Below are 19,189 nucleotides of genomic sequence, written 5' to 3'. Positions count from 1 at the left end.
TTTCCAGTTTCCCAGCACCATTTGTTGAAGAGGCTATCTTTTCTCCATTGCATATTTTTGGAACTTTGTCTAGTATGAGAAAATTGTATTTATTTGGGTTTGTGTCCATGTCCTCTATTGTATACCATTGATCTACCTGTCTATTTTGGTACCAATACCATGCCATTTTTGTTACTATTGCTTTGTAGTAGAGTTGAGATCTGGTATTGCAATACGCCCTGCTTCGCTCTTGCTACTGAGGATTGCTTTAGCTATTCTAGGTTTTTTATTCTTCCAGATAAATTTCATAATTGCTTGCTCTATTTCTGCAAGGTACATCATTGGGATTTTAATTGGAATTGCATTGAATCTGTATAGCACTTTAGGTAGTATAGCCATTTTGACAATATTAATTCTGCCTATCCAGGAACATGGGAGATCTTTCCATCTTCTAAGGTTTTCTTGAATTTCTTTCTTTAGTGTTCTGTAGTTCTCATTGTAGAGGTCTTTCACCTCTTTTGTGAGATTGATTCCCAAGTATTTTATTTTTTTCGAAACTATTGTGAATGGGATAGTTTTCCTAATTTTTCTTTCTGAAGATTCATCACTTATGTATAAAAATGCATTGGATTTATGAGCATTGATCTTGTAACCTGCTACTTTACTGAATTCACTTATGAGTTCTAAAAGTTTTCTGGTGGAATTTCCAGGTTCCTCTAAATATATAATCATGCCATCAGCGAGCAGGGATAGTTTTAGTTCTTCTTTTCCTATTCGTATCCCTTTAATTTCTTTGGTTTGTCTGATTGCTCTGGCTAGAGTCTCAAGGACGATGTTGAATAGAAGTGGTGAAAGAGGGCATCCCTGCCTTGTTCCAGTTTTTAGGGGGAACGCTTTCAGTTTTTCACCATTTAGAATGATATTAGCCATGGGCGTAGCGTAGATGGCCTTTATAATGTTAAGGAATGTTCCCACTATCCCAATTTTCTCTAGTGTTTTTAGCATGAAGAGATGCTGTATTTTATCAAATGCTTTTTCTGCATCTATTGAAATAATCATGTGATTCTTAACTTTAAGTCTGTTGATATGGTGAATGACATTTATTGATTTCCGAATGTTGAACCAACCTTGCATCCCTGGGATAAAACCCACTTGATCATGGTGCACTATCTTTTTAATATATATTTGTATGCGATTTGCTAAAATTTTGTTGAGAATTTTTGCGTCGATGTTCATTAAGGATATTGGTCTGAAATTTTCTTTCCTCGATGTGTCTCTGTCTGGTTTAGGTATCAGGGTGATATTGACTTCATAGAATGAGTTTGGGAGGGTTCCCTCCTCTTCTAATTCATGGAATAGTTTGAGGAGTATTGGAATGAGCTCTTCTTTAAAGGTTTTGTAGAACTCGGCTGAGAACCCATCTGGTCCTGGACTTTTCTTTGTTGGTAGGCTTTTGATGACCTCTTCTATTTCATTGCTTGAAATTGGTTTATTTAAGTGTGTATGTCCTCCTCATTCAGTTTAGGTAATTCATATGTCTCTACAAATTTGTTGATGTCTTCGAGGTTTTCTGTTTTTTTGGAGTATAGATTTTCGAAATAGTTTCTATTTATGTTTTGTATTTCACTCGTGTCTGTTGTGATGTTTCCTTGTTCATTCTGAATTTTAGTAATTTGAGTTTTCTCCCTCTTTCTCTTTGTTAGTGGGGCTAAGGGTTTATCAATTTTATTTATTTTTTCAAAGAACCAACTATTTATTTTGTTAATTTTTCCAATTGTTTCTTTTGTTTCGATTTCATTGATTTCGGCTCTGATTTTAACTGTTTCCTGTCTTCTACTACTTTTGGTATTGGTCTGCTCTTCTTTTTCTAGCGCTTTGAGCTGCAGTGTTAAGTCGTTTATTTGTTGATTTCTACTTCTTTTTTTGAATGCGCCCCATGAAATAAATCTTCCTCTAAGTACTGCTTTCAAAGTGTCCCAGAGATTTTGATATGATGTGTCTTTGTTCTCATTTACTTCTAAGAATTTTTTTATTTCCCTCCTGATGTCTTCTGTTATCCATTCATCATATAATAGTGTATTATTTAATCTCCAGGTATTGGAGAAGTTTCTGTTTTTTATTCTGTCATTTATTTCTAATTTCAATCCATTATGCTCTGATAGAGTACAAGGTAGTATCTCTATCTTCTTGTATTTGCTAACAGTAGCTTTGTTGCATAAAATATGGTGTATTTTAGAGAAGGATCCATGTGCTGCTGAGAAGAAAGTGTATTCGTTCTTTGTTGGATGGTATATTCTATATATGTCTGTTAAGTCTAAATTATTGATTGTGTTATTGAGATCTATGATTTCTTTATTCAGTTTTTGTTTGGAAGATCTGTCTAATGGTGAGAGAGGTGTGTTAAAATCACCTAGTATTATTGTGTTGTGGTCTATTTGATTTCTGGAATTGAGAGGATTTGTTTGACGTACGTGGATGAGCCAATGTTCGGGGCATAGATATTTATGATTGTTATGTCTTGCTGATTTATGCTTCCCTTAAGCAGCATGTAATGTCCTTCTTTATCCCTTCTGACTAGTTTTGGTTTCAAGTCCATATTATCTGAAATGAGGATGGATACTCCAGCTTTTTTGCTGTGTCCGTGTGCATGGTATGTTTTTCCCCAACCTTTCACCTTTAGTCTATGGATGTCTCTTTCTATGAGATGAGTCTCTTGCAGGCAGCATATTGTTGGATTTTTCTTTTTAATCCAATCTGCCAGTCTATGTCTTTTGATTGATGAGTTCAGGTCATTAACATTCAGGGTTATTATTGTGATATGATTTGTATTACCAGTCAATTGACTCATATTTGTTTTTGACATGCTTTGGTTTCTCCTTTATTTGGCTATTCCTTTAGGCTAGCTCCTCCTGTTGCTGATTTGCATTGTTGTTTTTCATCTCTTCCTTATGGAATATTTTGCTGAGAATGTTCTGTAATGCTGGCTTTCTTTTTGTAAATTCCTTTAGCTTTTGTTTATCATGGAAGGATCTTATTTCATCGTCAAATTTGAAGGTAAGTTTTGCTGGGTATAAGATTCTTGGTTGGTATCCGTTTTCTTTCAGGGCTTGGTATATGTTGTTCCAGGCCCTTCTAGTTTTTAGGGTCTGGATTGAAAAATCTGCTGATATTCTTATTGATTCCCTCTGAATGTAATTTGATTCTTTTCTCTTGTGTCCTTTAAAATTCTGTCTTTATTTTGTATGTTAGGTATTTTCATAATAATGTGCCTTGGTGTGGGTCTGTTGTAATTTTGTATGTTTGGAGTTCTATAAGCCTCTTGTACTTGGTTTTCCATTTCATTCTTCAGATTTGGGAAATTTTCTGATATTATTTCATTGAATAGATTGTTCATTCCTTTGGTTTGTTTCTCTAAGCCTTCTTCATTCCAAGTAATTCTTAAATTTGGCCTTTTCATGATATCCCATAATTCTTGTAGATTCTGTTCATGATTTCTTACCATCTTCTCTGTTTGGCCAACTTTGTTTTCAAGATTAAATAATTTGTCTTCAATGTCTGAGGTTCTGTCTTCCAGGTGTTCTATCCTATTGGCTATGCTTTCTATGGAGTTTTTGACTTGGTTTATTGTTTCCTTCATTTCACGTATTTCAGTTTGCTTTTTTTTCAGTATCTCTAACTCTTTATTGAAATGATCTCTTGCTTCCCGTATTTGGTCTTTTAACTGTTGATTGGTGTGATCATTTAATGCCTCCATTTGCTCTTTCATCTCCTCCTTCAATGCCTGCATTTGCTCTTTCATCTCCTCATTAGCTTCCCTGATCGTTTTAATTACGTACATTCTGAACTCCCTTTCTGACATTTCTTCTGCTGTGCTGTCATTGGGTTTTATTGATGTAGTATCTAAGTTTGTTTGGGACATTTTCTTCCCTTGTTTTCTCATATTGGTCAGCTGTCAGTGGGACCCTGAGATATTGCAGATTTCCGCTATTGGCTTATAGTGTCCTGGTAGATTGCCAGTGTATCACCTCCCAGCCTTCAGTAGCCTGATGTCTTGGAGGAATTTGATAATGCAGTGCATCCAAAGAAAGCTGCCCCTAGTCCCCTACTGGTTCCAGGGTTTGGAGCTGGCTCTGTGCGGAAAGGCTCTCGCTGGGGGCCTGCACCGTGCAGCTGGCCGTGTGGAAGGAGCCCACCGCCGGAGTGTGCAGGGCTGCCTGTGGAAGACTCTAGCTGCCCTGCCCGGCTCCAATAAGCCACCTCTATCTGGGCCTGCCACCCGGGCCGAGCTTTACCCAGTGGGCAGACTCCCCTGTGGCTCTATTTCAGTCCAAGTCTCTCAATACCTCCCCTTCTTAACTCCTGTGTTCTGAAGCGACTGGGGGTGCAGTCACCCTCTAGGCCGCCATCTTGGATTGCCCCGTCCACTAGTTCTTTAATTATAAAGTCAAATGAAAATAAGGAATGTTGGGATCTCCTACTGCATTTCCAGATTGTACTACATTAGTTACCCTCGGACATAATTTTGTATATTTTATGACATTTTTTTCTTAAGTAAAAAAATATACATACATACCCACACACACTATATTATATATATATATATATGTATATATAATACATATGCACATGTAGTTATATACTATAAATGTATATATAGTGTGTGTATATATAAATGTATGTGAATAAATATATATACACACACTATATATACAGTTGTGTATATATAAAAATAAATAGAAATATACACTATATGTATATACTATATATACACATATAAATATATATTTATATAGATGCACATATTATATATGTATATATACTATACATATGCATATATAGTTACATAATATATACACATATGCAGTGTGTGTATATCTATACATATTTATACATAGAGTATATCCATATATATTATACATATGCATAGTTATATACAATATATGTATATATAGTGGGTATATATATATATATATATATACACACACACACACACACACACACACACACACACTTTTTTTTTTTTTTACTTAAGAAAAAAAGAAAATTTACCAAATTATATTCAAGGAAACTGATGTAGTCTAGCCTGGAAATCCAACAGGAGATCCCAACATTCCCTATTTTCATTTGACTTCAATTAGAGAACTAGAGATCTGAATGCCCTTTCTTTTTTTCTAAGATGTAAATGCTTTTTTTCTGCAACTATTATTCTTGCAATTCTCATGCCTTCTCTTACCCGTTTATGCCTGAATGTCTTGATTCAAGTCTACCATTTATTGAAATTACATTTCAGAAATCAAGAGAGTAGCTCTTTTATGAAAAAAAAAAAAAAAGAGAGAGAAAACAGAAAAAGAAGTAAAAGCGGGAGCTGAGTGTGGGGGTGACAGGTGGTGTGTGCAGGTAATTCCACATGAAACAATTGATGCTTCTCTACAATAGGAAATGAAATGAGATGAGTTTTCCCCAGTCCTTTGGGAAATCATTCAAATATACACTCTTATCAAACTCTAATAATGTTCTTGCTGCTGCCTGTTTGCTTTGATGAAGCTGATAATAACAGAAATCTACATTTATTTGCATTTTCTACTAGAAGTCACTGAAGCATCCCAGAACATCATTTTAAAGTGCATGTGCTTGTAAGTGGCAAAAACACGAAATGCCATACAAATGCAGGCAGGGGAGTTCAGAAATGGAATTCATTGCAAAACTGAGCTATGAGCTTACATTCCTCCCCCTGTGTCCTTGAACTGGGAAACACGCAGGTAGGACCTTTTCAGCAAATCTTCTTCAGGTTGAAGACCTTATAAAAGCATTTCTTGCCAGCAGTGCATCCAACTGTTTTCATTTCTAATCACCCCAACACCTCCTTCACAAACTGACTGAAAGTCACAGAGAATAACACTGCTTAAAGAAATCAATCGGAAATAAACCCAGAAAAGATTTTATACATCATCTTCTCCATTCATTTCACTTTTATCAATTTGAAAAGTATCAACCAGAGAAAGCAAATGACTTTTCTAAGATGCCAAAGCAAACTGGAAGGTAGAATCCAGGAAAGAAGCAAAGCTGCCCTACTCCTGTCCGTCCTAGCATCTGCACACAATTACTAAGGCTCTGCCTTCAGGATCAGAATTCGTATTAGAAAACCTCAACCACTTTAAAGTTTTAAAAATCTCACATTTAATTTTATGCTCTTCTTTATACAAATCTTTTTTCTTAATTGAATAATTCTGAAAGAACACTAGTGACTACCAGCCCTGAAATACTAAAATTCTGAGATTCAGGTTAATTTTAGTTCAGTTAATTCTAAAGCCATGTGCTGGAGCCGAAGTATATCAAAACTAGATGTCAATCACCCTCATCTTACTCATTTGTAACTTTGAGATTTATTTCCTGGGGGATTGAATGGTGCGTTAATGGTCATGGGGAGAAATGATCTTAACGAGGAATTAGAGTAGACACACTGGAGAACAAAGCAAAAAGAAAAACAGCAAGTTAAAAAAAATAGAACAAAATTTGCTGCCCCTACAAAGTACAGAAAATCCTCATCAGTGCGTCAGATGTCTTTGTCTGTATCTTTAGACATGCTGTCTTACTGGTTGGCAGGAGTGGCAGTTGAGAGGTTGTGGAACCCTTACCATCACCTAGTAATAGGTGACTTTGGGCGCATTGCTTAACCTCTCTGCACCTCAGCATCTTCCTCTGTGAAGGGGACAGCTGGAGCATACATTTAGACATTTGTTGTGAGTAATGAGTTAATTCCTACAAAACCTTTAAAGAACATGTGGAGTAATAAGTGTTCAAAATGCAAAATTTTTTTAAGTTATTGTTATTACTAATGCTACATATAAAGCATGTCAAAATGAAGAGGCCAATTTTCTGCAAAAACCATGAACCATTTACATAGGAAAATGAGATTAGAATTCCTGATTCAAACCCCAGTTATTTGCTCTTACCGTGTTTAGTTAATTAAAGATAAATGTCCAAACTTTCAATTCCTGGATTGAAGTTGAAGTGAAGGCTAAAAAACTAAAGTATGTGGTATGGATCACATGAAATATAATCCTTTGCTTATGTGTTATTAACTTTTCAAAAATTTATTATTTGCACATTATTGCATAAAAGTAAAAAACATCGTATGTACAAGTGATCAAAATATCAATACAGTCCCCCATCCCAAGATTACAGTCCTAGAGTCTGTGTTCAAAAGCAACCAACATTGTGCCTTTGGAAAATATCATGCAGGAATGAGAATATGGAACATATTGATCTGTGATGCGTTGGGTTTATTTTGTTTAATTTTTTGGCTTAGCAATATATGTTGGACATCATTTCACACAAATCTTCCTATTTCTGTCTTACAAGTTGTTATGAGGTACAGAACTGTATGGGTATACAATATCAAAATCAGCCTTTTCCCCCAACCTTCTACTGTAACACAAAACGTGCAAATATGGACCTAACAGAATTTTAGAAAGAAGAACATCTTTCTTTTTGAAGTTTACCCATCAGACTTAATGTGTTCAATTTTCACATTACAGCAACTCCTACTTCATGAGTTGACCCTTCCTGAGAAAGTCTTTGAATATTCTGAGCATCCTGGAAGCCTTCATTTTACTCCCATAGGAACAAAATAGCCATTAACCAAGAGGACACTGAAAGGGTAAAAAATGCAGAGAAGAGCTTTATTCCTGTGTTTCATTCTCTTCATGATGATGAGGGTCAACTCTGGAAAGAATAGAACATTGTAGTCATATAGCTGGATATTATCATGAATATAGATGCCACATCTTCATTTAGGGCCATTTGAACACCATCCAACACACAAAAATGGTAACAAAAAGACACAGAGCATACATTTTTTAAAACTTTAATAAAATCTTATTCTGCATTGAACTTTCTCTTGTTGTTGTTGTTAACATTAAGTGAACTCCAGGGAATGAAACATAACATTTTCTATCATTTAAATTGTTTAAAGTTAATTTTTATTCTTAAGTCAAAGTGTCATTTACTTCTTTATACCAAAAATTATCAATTTTAACTGTTTATTCTGCTACACTCTTCCATCTTTATAAATAACCTTTACTGGGCTATTTTTCTGATTTTTTTAAAATCAGTTTTACATTATTTATTTTTCTCCTGGCTAGAATTGTTATGAATTTTTAGCTCCATTTCATACCCACCCCTTAGAGTTTGCAATCTTTCCAGACATCACCACTGTGAAAATCCTCCCAATATAATTATGACACCTTTGGGAAAAAGCTAACTAATTACTGGGCTTTGCAATGTTATAACTATTTGCATGCTCTACTGCAGAGCCTGGAAGTATTTGATTATAATTTTATTTTTGTGCGTATTTTTGTTTGTTGGTTGTTTCTCTGTGCCCCCTCCCTTAACTTTCTACATTTTGTCACTAAGGTTATTTTTAAAATCATTTTCCCCTGAATATTCGGAGAGTTGCCAAATGCCTACAAACATCTTTGTCCAAATAGTCAAGTATTTCCAAACACATCATCAATGTGAATTCATTTTTTCCTGTGGCCATTCGTCAGCCAGTCCTTCAGCTTTCAGCTTCAGGGTGCACTTGTTGTAAGGAATCTGGCCTCCCAACCACCTGTCAATCTGCATTATACCCGCCTCTCCCGCCTCTCCGGCTTACGTTGCTGTAATCTTCCTGCCTCCCACATTATGTTCTAATATGTCATTGGTCCATCAGTCAGTCTGTAATAATTCTCCTCCGTGATTGGTTCCTCCCAGCCTGTGAAATTCCAATGTCTGAAAAGAAACCATGTGCCATCTTCTTCTTCCCTTCCCCGAGTGGACGTGAATCGTCCGCATAAAATAAAAGTTCCTCATGTGAGACCTGTGTCTGCAGAGTGTTTTTCTGGGAGTTATCGAGGAACCATAACTCCCCCTAACATCTGGTGCTGTGACTCGGATGGGTTTTTTCCGCTGACTAAGCAAGCGGAATCCCATCTGATAGCCCCGGCGCCCGCAGATACAGGCTCACCTTCCATTTACCTGGATGCCCAGTTTTCTGCATACAACACCGGACTCCAAAATTGGTGTGTTCCCCTTAGGCAGATCCCTGACCACTTAAACACATCTCGGCCACCCGTGGCTCCCGCCCCGGCCCCCCCTTATCTGAGAAGCAGCCATTTGCCCTTAACACTTGTCTCTTCCCACAGCACACAGTGGACATGGGATTTTCCATTCACCTCTGATCTCTGTGGGATTTCCTGTCCCTTAGAACCTAAATCCTGCTATTTTTTCCTTTGTTTTGCTGAGTATACTAGCTTGTAGCTTTCCAAGAAAGCGTTCTAGGAAGTCCATTTATTTATAGAGATTTATCAATTATACCATGAAACAACTATGATGGTTGGCAAGTTAAAGAATTCAAGTTTACAGGTGCCCACCTGTAATGCCAGAAACTTGGGAGGCTGAGGTAGGAGGATCACAAGTTTGTGCCCAACCTGGGCAACATTGTGAGACCTTGTATCAAAATAAATAAACAGGGCTAGGGTTGTAGCTCAGAGGTAGAGTGCTCCTGAGTCAAATCCCTAGTACCATTAAAAAAAGGAATCCGATTTTTCAAATAATTTTCTGTCAACATTTTGAGGGTTTAACTCTATAGTCTCCTATGTGCAATGACTGGGAAGTGTGATGCCTTTCCCATTTTGGGTCCTGTGGAGATTCCATTCTGCTTCTAGTTTTGCAGTGGGCATGATAAGATGGCCTGATATAGATTTTTTTTTTTTTTCTCATGACTCTTTTTAATCATGAGGATATATATTCCACTGCTCTGGGAAATGTTCTTTCTGTTTTATTTAATAATTCTCTATGATTTATTGTATTTCCTTTTGCTTTCTTTCTGGGGATTTCCTTGACTCCACTTTACTATTTCTTTATTATAATTATTTTTTTTCTAGTTCTCTTTTTAACTTTGAAGGATTTTTTTTTTTTAATTTTTTGTATTTTTATCCCCCTGCACCCATTTATAACATTCTGGTTTTATTTTATGGCTGCAGGATCTTATCTTAATTCTCTGACTAACAATGGAGTTACTTTTTGAAATTTTATTCTGGTATCTGTGTTGAGTCAACACTGTTGCACTTGCTTTCTTTTGGTCTCTGTCCTCAACATCAAGGCTCTCCTCAAGCAGCTGATAATTCTTGGTAGAGCAAGTGTGTTAGTTAGTTTTGTGTCACTGTGGTCAAAATACCTGACAAGCCTCATTTAGAGTCAGAAAAGTTTATTTTGGCTCATTGTTTCAACAATTTATTTCCTGGTGGGCTAACCCCATTGTTCCATTCCCAAGGTGAGGCAAAACATCATGATGGAAGGGTGTAGCAGAGGAACGCTGCTCACCGCATGGTGGCCACAAGGAAGATGCACCCTTTCATCATGCCCCCAGTGACCTATCTCCTCTAACCATACTCCACCTGCCTACAATTACACCCAACTAGTCCACTGAAGTTAGGATGGACTGATTAGGTTAAGGTTCTCACAATACAATCATTTTACTTCTGAACATTTCTGCTTGAACACAGTTGTTTTGGGGGACACCTCATTTCCAAACCATAATGTTAGGACCCTGAACCCCAAAAGTTCGTGTCCATGTCACAATGCAAAAAGAATTTAGTTCATCTTCAAGAGTCTCCATAGTCTTAAATTTCTAGCATTGCCAAAAGTCTAAGTCCAAAGTTTCATCTGAGACTTAGCAAAATCTTGACTGGGAGCCCCCGTTACAAAAAGAAAAAAAAGCAAGTTACACATATACAGTGGACACAGTACACATTCCCATTCCAAAAGGAAGGAATACAGGCATAGAAAGAAGGAATGGGAACAAAGCAAGATGGAAATCCAGCTGGGAAGATATTAAGTGCTATAGCTCCACTTTTGGCATCTGAGGCACAGGATGGCAAGGTGTTTCCTTCAAAGGACTTGAACAGTACAACCTCTTTGGTCTTGCCACTTGTAGCCTACATGACTTCTATTTTAGCCTGGCTCCCACCACAGCTACCAGGTTTTCTCCACAGACAGTCCATATTACTGGCATATCTTTTTTTTTTTTTTTTTGGTGCTGGGGATTGAACCCAGGGCCTTGTGTTTACAAGGCAAGCACTCTACCAACTGAGCTATCTCCCCAGCCCCTTACTGGCATCTCTTAATTCCTAAGGTGTCAATTCTAGTTTTGACATCACCTTCACAACTTCATATATTGCTCTCTCAGGGAAGCTCAAAGGCATTCTGACCCTACTACAACTTTGCATGGTTTCCTAGGTCTTCCTTTAAAATCTCATTGGAAACCTCCATGACTCCTTATCTCTAGCATAATGCTTTCCTGAAGAACCAACATCCCATGGATGGTCAGTTGCCATACTTGCATAGTATCTGGGACTTCCAGGCCATGATTGTACAGTCCTTAAGTGCTGAGTGTCTGAGCATGTTTAAATAATATCCTAGGCTCCCCCTGAGCAAGTTAAGCACCCCTGAATCTCTTTCCAAAGGCATTTTTCCTTCTACATCATTCATCCTACAATGGATGTAGTCCTGCAAATGTCTGAATTGCCCTCAAGTCATATTTCCACTTGTTTTTTGCAAAACATCTATCATCTCTTTAGTGGCTGTAATCTCTTTAGTAACTATACCTACCTCAGCCCAGTTTTACATGCACTTTTTTGACTAAACTACAAGTTTTAAAATCCTTTAGTTCTGCTTTCTGTTCCTAATTCTCATAGCAAATTTGGCAAAAAGCTATCAGCAAAATTCATATCACTGCCTGATTACTGGCCTGCCTTGAAAATTTCTCCACCCTATTAATTAAGCAAATGTAGACAAGTTACTTGTCAGAATGTAACATCAATGGTCCCTAGTCCAATTCTCAACAGAATCCTCATTCCTTTCTGAAACAACATGAGAACTCTTTACTGTTTGCATTCCTATTGTGGTTTTCTGAGCTCCCACCAGAATTGCCCAGTAAGCTATGCTTACAAAATTCTAAGGTTTATTCATCCTGCATCTCCAAACTTTTCCAAACTTCTGTAAATCAGCTCCAAAGGCCTGAACTACATAGTCAGGTTAGTCACAGCAACAACTTCATTTCTTGGCACCAATTTCTATGTTAGTTAGCTTTATGTCACTCTGATTAAAAGTCCTGACAAGAACAACTTGAGGCAGAAAGGTTTATTTGGACTCAGGTTTTCAGAGGTTTACTCCGTTTTTGGCCAAGTCTATTGCTCTGGGCCCAAGATGAGGCAAAATATCATGATAGAAGGACATGCTGAAGGATCTTCACTTAATAACATGCAGGAAGCAGCAAGTGAGAGAGAGAGGCCACAGAGAAATTGAACTCTTCCAGGATACACCCCCAGAGATCCACGTCTTCTAGTCACAACCCACCTGCTTATAGTTACTATCCAGCTAGTCTCTTCAAACTAAGATGTACTGGTTAGGTTATATTTCTCACAATCCAATCATTTTACCTCTGAATATTCCTACATTAATATGATTGCTTTTGGCCAACACCTCATATCCAAATCATACCTGGAAGTTATTACATAACTGGTAGAAACTTAAGATGCAAGGTAGTTCTTCCTGACTAGAGGAGTTCAGAGGAGATTGGAAAGTAAGTCTGATTCTTATCATAAATCCTTCATATGCTAATATCTCTATTCTTTAGAGTTGTTCAATTTTCCTAAGAAAATTCCTGTGGTCTGTCTCCTGTATATGTCTTGTGCCTTGGGTGAAGGGATGGGTAATATATCTCACCATTCCCATCTGGAAACAGACCAGGGCAAGAAGGGTGGGTGACTTAGAATTCACTTTGCATATTTTTCTTAATGCTCACATTTTCTTTCTGACATCTCAACATCAATCACCAACAACAAACAGCAGGACAGTTACATAATTTACTGGTGCAAAACAAAAACATGGAGTGACTTCTTCAAATTTGTTAAGAATTTCCAGATCAAAATAGCAGAATATTAAACAAATGTAGGCCCTCTGAGTGTGGGACCCCGTGCAATTACACAGGTTTTACACCCTTGAAGCCTATCCAGATGTACTGTTTAGGATACTGTGTCCTCCACTCTGCTTGGTTCTGTTTCTTCAGCAAAGAATGGACACTGTCTTCTGGTAAGAAGGCATAAAAATGAGAATCTGGGGAATGAATTTTAAGCCAAGCCACACATTTCAGTCTGATACTTGACTCCCATTTTCTGTGATTCTTGGTGCCTTAAGGAATCTGGTTATTCAGGCTTCCATGGTTAAACTCAGTTCACTTCCCACAATTTCACAATTATTCCTCTCCATAGGTCTGGTCTATCATTCTAGGCAAGTTAATTTTTTCAGGTTGTAAAACTCCATTGACATCACACCTGGTGTCTCCTTGCACATTCTTTCCCTATTTTTGCTTTTGTGTTTATGTTTTCCTTTTTTAATTGTAAAATGGAATAGTGATAAAAGCATTTTGCTTCCTAAATCACCATGTTTAACTAGAAGAACCATGCTATGTTATTTTGCCCTTTTCTTATTTTAGTGCATATAAATAAAATATCTCATTTTACCCTCAATTTACTTAACATGTGTCCACTTTTGGCTAATATGTTAAATTTTACCTTGCTGAGTCATTTTATCTTTTGAGATCTAAGATCTAACAAGTTTTGTTCTCAGCCCCTACTTCTACCACCCTATCCCAATTCTTTCTTTAAAATGGTGTATTTTCTGAAAAATAGAGTAGACTCTAAACTATACTTATTGACCCAAATATTGCAGGACAGTGTATGCCTTGTTTTAGCCAAATTGTTGGCCGAAGAAAATAAGATATTGAATTTTTAATTGCAAGCCATTATGAAACTAGCAGTTTTGTATCAACTAACTTATAATCAGTAGTTGACTATTCTCTATTGGTTTCAAGACAAAAATTTCAAATTTAATTAGAACTCTGAGGCACAGCCAAGAACTTTGTGACTGATAATTATTCTGACAGAACTAATATTTGTGGAAGTTGAATGCAGTAGAAACCTTGAGTCTTAATGAAAGAATGGATTATGTTGACCTCACAGTGTGTATATGCTTACAGCATATGTATATACCAAGGCAATTTCATTTTAAACCAAACTCTTGGTTCAGTCTGCAAACTGCTATTTGAACTGTGCCTTGCTAGATCTTCATTTAAAATTAATATCCATGTGCTGTGTCAGTATCCAATTGTCTAACATCACTGAAGAGATAGTAAACTATCAAGAGAGTTAATTGGATCAGATTCAACTTCTCAATGATCTTTGCCATCTCAGAAGCCAAGTATAACCCAGATTTCCCCAATTGGTAGTGTATTGACTGTCTAATTAAGAAGCAAAACTGTCTGAGATGATTTAAGATCTGGCCTACTCTTCGGTGAGATGGATGTCTTGTCAAAAATCTGATAAAATATTCACAACCACAATCTATTCAACCAAGATTCTACTCAGTCAAATTGTGGGAAAGAGAGTGAAGAAGAGATTTCTGTATGTGTGTGTGTGTGTGTGTGTGTGTAAACATTTTTTTTTGTAAGCACTGCTCTGTCCTATTTTTTTTTTCCCTAGAACCCCATGGATGTCTTTTACTGCATTTCTTACAGTCGGAAAAACAAACAAGTGTCATTGGATAAATGTTAGTTGTTTTGTAGATAACTACTTTGGTGGAGGTTGATTAAGATTTTCTACTTGGTATGGCCTGCCCTACTCTGGCCTCTCTTGGGAGATGGAAACCAAAGTAGGAGCCCAGGGCTAAGGATCTTGTTTGTGCTGATCACAGAGAACTGAACACTTTGAAGAGGTCCTTCTTCCTATCTCCCTGCCAAAGGGACCTTCAAAGTTTACTGTCCTTGAATTGACATTGCAGTCTTTTCCCCTTATGATGCCAAAGCATCTCACTTTCATTTTCCCAACAATAGAAAATAATTCTAAACAATTTGGATTCATGAAAGATAAGTTGAAAAGAATAAAGAAGGGTAATTTCTCTTTAACTTTTTTTTTTCAGAGTAAAGTTTCCATTTATAACATGTGACTTACTGTCCCCTAAATAGGGCGAATTTGTGATTCGCCAGAAGAAACACTAGACACCTGAGAATTCTAGACTCCAATTCAGTTCTGTAATTGTCTAGTTGTGTGCCTTGGGTAAATCCATTAACTTTTGTGGATTTCAGTTAATTACTCTTTAAATTGAAATAATACCACTAGATCATTTTTTTTAGCTGAAACTTATTGTTTCCACTATGTCAAAATTTGTGCTATGCACTTTATCTAATCTACCTAAAATTAGAGCTATTATTTTTAGTCCCTACAATAATCCTACTATGCAACATCAATATAAAGCTCCTACAACATAAGAGATGTGAAAGTCACGTAGTTCAAAGATATGAGAAAATGGATCCATAGTTAAGATGGCAACACAATCTGAGCCCTTGGGCCCACAGAAAAGCCATACCATCTCTTTCTGACATTAGGTCCTAATTTGTGAAATGGAGAATATACTACCACTATTGAATAGGGTTGTGAAAGAATTGAATAAGACAATGCAGGCAAAACATTTAGGCCTATGCATGCATGAAATGAAATGGTTGCCATTATTATAATTTTATAGTAATAAAAATAATAGTAATTAAGTCTGTTGGGCAACTCCTGTGTAACACTTAGGTTCTATCTCTATGCAATAGCTGGCTGAGAAGGTTCTGAATTAGGATATGCAGGACTGTGCAATTAGGGGCTATAATGCTCGTTATAGGGACTTGGACACCTTAGAAAGTCATCTACCATTGCTAGATGAAGCCAGAGCACCACACACTTTCTCAGTTTATATCAGCAATAATAAGCCTTCTCTGTTTGCCAACACTTCCTTGCTGATTTCAAGAAGTGTTTGGGCCCTATTTCAGGAAGTCTCACAAGGACAGAACAGGTTACATATAGTTGGGTCCTGGAAAGAAAGAACAAGATTTAAGATGGTCTAATGTCTGTGGTTCCTATTAGGATATTTCCTTCTTTATCTCATGTCTAATTTTCTCCACTCAGTTCCCCACAGTAATGATATACCATGTCACTTCCCAGAAAGTCAAACACCGTAAGACGATTGCAGGTGAAGGGGTATTCTGGTAACCAGACGCACTCCCACTTTCTGCAGACATGTTGGCTAATTCCTGTAAGTGGTCAAGTGCTGTCCTGGTGCTACCAGCCATGACTGGGTCATCTTGGATGGAGCTGGGTGCATTTTTCTCAGATTAGGCTTCCCAGAGCATCATCGAATCCTTTTAGGGTTTCAGGTTGCTCTTAACCCCCCTGCTTCTCTCCTTCCTCTCTCCACACTCCCACCGTCATTTCCTGGGACTCCAATCTCCTCTCCCTTAGGCGGGCAGCCACACAGGCCCCTGGCTCAGCAGCAGGCACACTGAAGCTGGGTTTCTGCAGCACAGCCCTCAGGGCGTCTGTGCAGCTGTCAGCCTTGATGCCCTTTCATGGATTTCTTGTGAGAAGCCTCCTTGTGTGAAATACTTGCTTCTTGAACTGGACAAATACTTGTTACTGGTCTCCCCTGCTGGATGAGGTGGGATGACCCCTGACAGATAAATAGAAACCTGAGTTGAAAGGGAGCCTCTTCAAAATAAAGGGAATTCATTTCACCTTTCTATTTTAAAGTGCTGTTTTGCAAAGGACCCTTGGCTTACCATCCTTCTCCTGGTTGCAACTTCCCCCATCACCAATACCCTACATAAAATGAGAATGTATAGATGTAGGGCAGGAAGCCTGCCCCTATTCTGGGAGGGCAGAGTGACCAGAGCTGCTCATTTATTACTTGTTACTGAAAGGCATGAAAGACGCAACTGCAACAGAGTAGTCCCAGAACAATTATTGGTGAGAAGGTTAAAGCCCCAGAATGAATCTACCTTTATGAAGAATAAAGATGATTTATCAGATTAGAAGAAGAGACAGTCATCAGAGCCACTGGGGTTCATTTTAGCAATATATATATGTGACTCTCTCTCTATATATATGTATATATATATGATATATGATCATATATATATGATCTATGTAAATATATATAACATATATATTTATACTTTTTTTTTGACCAAAGTTAGTGTTTTTGAAAATTATTTTGTCAATTTCCTAATAGAGTCCCATGAAGAGATCAGCAGCAAACCCTAAAATAGGAAGATGAAAGGAAAAGATTGTTGTGGGGAAAACGAGATAGGGGGACAATATGATTTTATAGAAATGGCATCTGGAAGAACAGACCTGAAGAAGGCAAGGAATTAAACAATGAGCAGATTACATGGGCACCTTTCTATTTCTCAGGGATTCTGCAGCTCAGTAGGGGTCTTGCTTTAAGTATTTTTGCCTGAGTAGCAGTGACCCAGGCATACACATAGTTGAGTTATTTTAGTCTTCAAACCATTTTGAGCAGAAAAGTCATTGGTACATTTACTCTAGAACTGGAAGTAAATGCTGAGTTAAAATACCTAGTTAAGCAAGCCGGAAAGAAAAAAAAAATTAAATACAAATTAAACCAACATTAGAACACATGCCAGGCTTTGAATAATAAATACCTTCCATGTAACAGTTCAGTCAGGACAGGTCTGTGAATATTGTCAATAGCAGCAAATCCTGAAAAATGGATGGAGACAGCTTAAGATCATGTGCCCTTTAACTACCAAAGCATTTCTCTAAAATTCCAAGGTAGAATTTGGGGAGGATCTGAGGCGTTGAGGCGAATGGCTTTGTTTGGAGCACTTTTGAGTCCCTCTGTGCAACAGCAATGAACTGCTTGGAGATGTTAAGAAGCATTTTCAATTTTATAGCTGGAAAATAACTTCTTCCCTCACCCCCGGCTCTGTTCTCTTCAGCAGGTCTGTGTATGCAGGAAACCAATTTTTAATATTGCAGATGTGAATCAGTTCAGCTTTTTAATGTGGGATTTTCCATTATATGGAGATTATTTTGAATAAGAGAAACTTGACTGCAGGTAGCAGTGCTTGGACTCAGCAGATTTTATAAACCAAAATAAATTAGGTTTATTTCATCAAATAGCTATTTATTTCTTATTAACCATCTTTATTTATTGGGAAATGATAGCATCTGCTAATCTATAACACTTAAGGACTCTTGATAATCAAAACAGCAAAACACTTCCAAAAATATCACTTGCTCGAAGATGATGTTTTAAATGAATTTAAGATTTAGGAGCTCAGTTTCACTTCCTGTTGTCTAATCTAGGCCTCGTGAAGGGCCTTCAATTTAGAAATATCAATTTTGGGCGGGGGCATCCCTAACAGCTTTATGCCATGAAATCTCAACAATAAAAGATCTACGGTTCAGGATTCAATTTCCACTGTCTGAGGCCAGTTGAGTTATATTGCCTTGCAGAATAAGGTTAAAGACTTTTGAATGGGATCAGATGTAGGTTGATGAATTTGGGATTGCAGATATTTTCATTACAAGGAGCAATACCATGCTGCAGCTGGAACAATTGTTTTTAATTAATCTGAATAAACAGTGGGACTTTGACAAACAAATAATAACCATCAAATTAAACAGCTTCCTGGGGGGAAAGAAAACCTTCCAAAGTGCCAGTATTGCCTCTGGGCTTTTGAGGGATTATATTTAATAAGCTGCTCATTGCATTTATGAGAGGAGAAGGGGAAATAGAATTTATTCTGTGAGATATGGGAGAAGTATTTGACTTACCTGGAATTGCCAGAATGTGAGAATCATAAAATTTTGGAGCTGAATGGGATCTTGGCAGTCATATACACCATCCTCCCATTTTTGTCCAAAAGAGGAAAAAGAAATTGAACTGCAAAGAAAGAGAACAAAATTTGCCCTAGGTCTTATATTTCATGTTCATAAAAATGATCATGGATTATAGGAATAGGGGAAATTTATAAATATTTTATTATTTTTACTAAAATGTGGGTGCAGGTAAAAACTTTACAAATCTTAATAACAGGGCTTTGAATCTTCTTGTCATAGTAAATCCTACTGACTCATGAAATCCATGATAAACCCAGAGGTTTGCCATAATAAAGCACCATTGACCTGCGTCATATATCAGGGAGTAGGATCATTATCAAGTGCATTGTTCCAAGAGATCTGTGGCACATGGATTGAGCCCAGAAGACCATATCATAAAACTTTGACTTATGATATGGAGCTAATATTTAACCACCATTCCCCAC

This window comes from Sciurus carolinensis, chromosome 5 (assembly GCF_902686445.1).
Source record: "Sciurus carolinensis chromosome 5, mSciCar1.2, whole genome shotgun sequence".
Taxonomy (NCBI): Eukaryota; Metazoa; Chordata; class Mammalia; order Rodentia; family Sciuridae; genus Sciurus; species Sciurus carolinensis.
Note: the sequence above shows the minus strand (reverse complement) of the source record.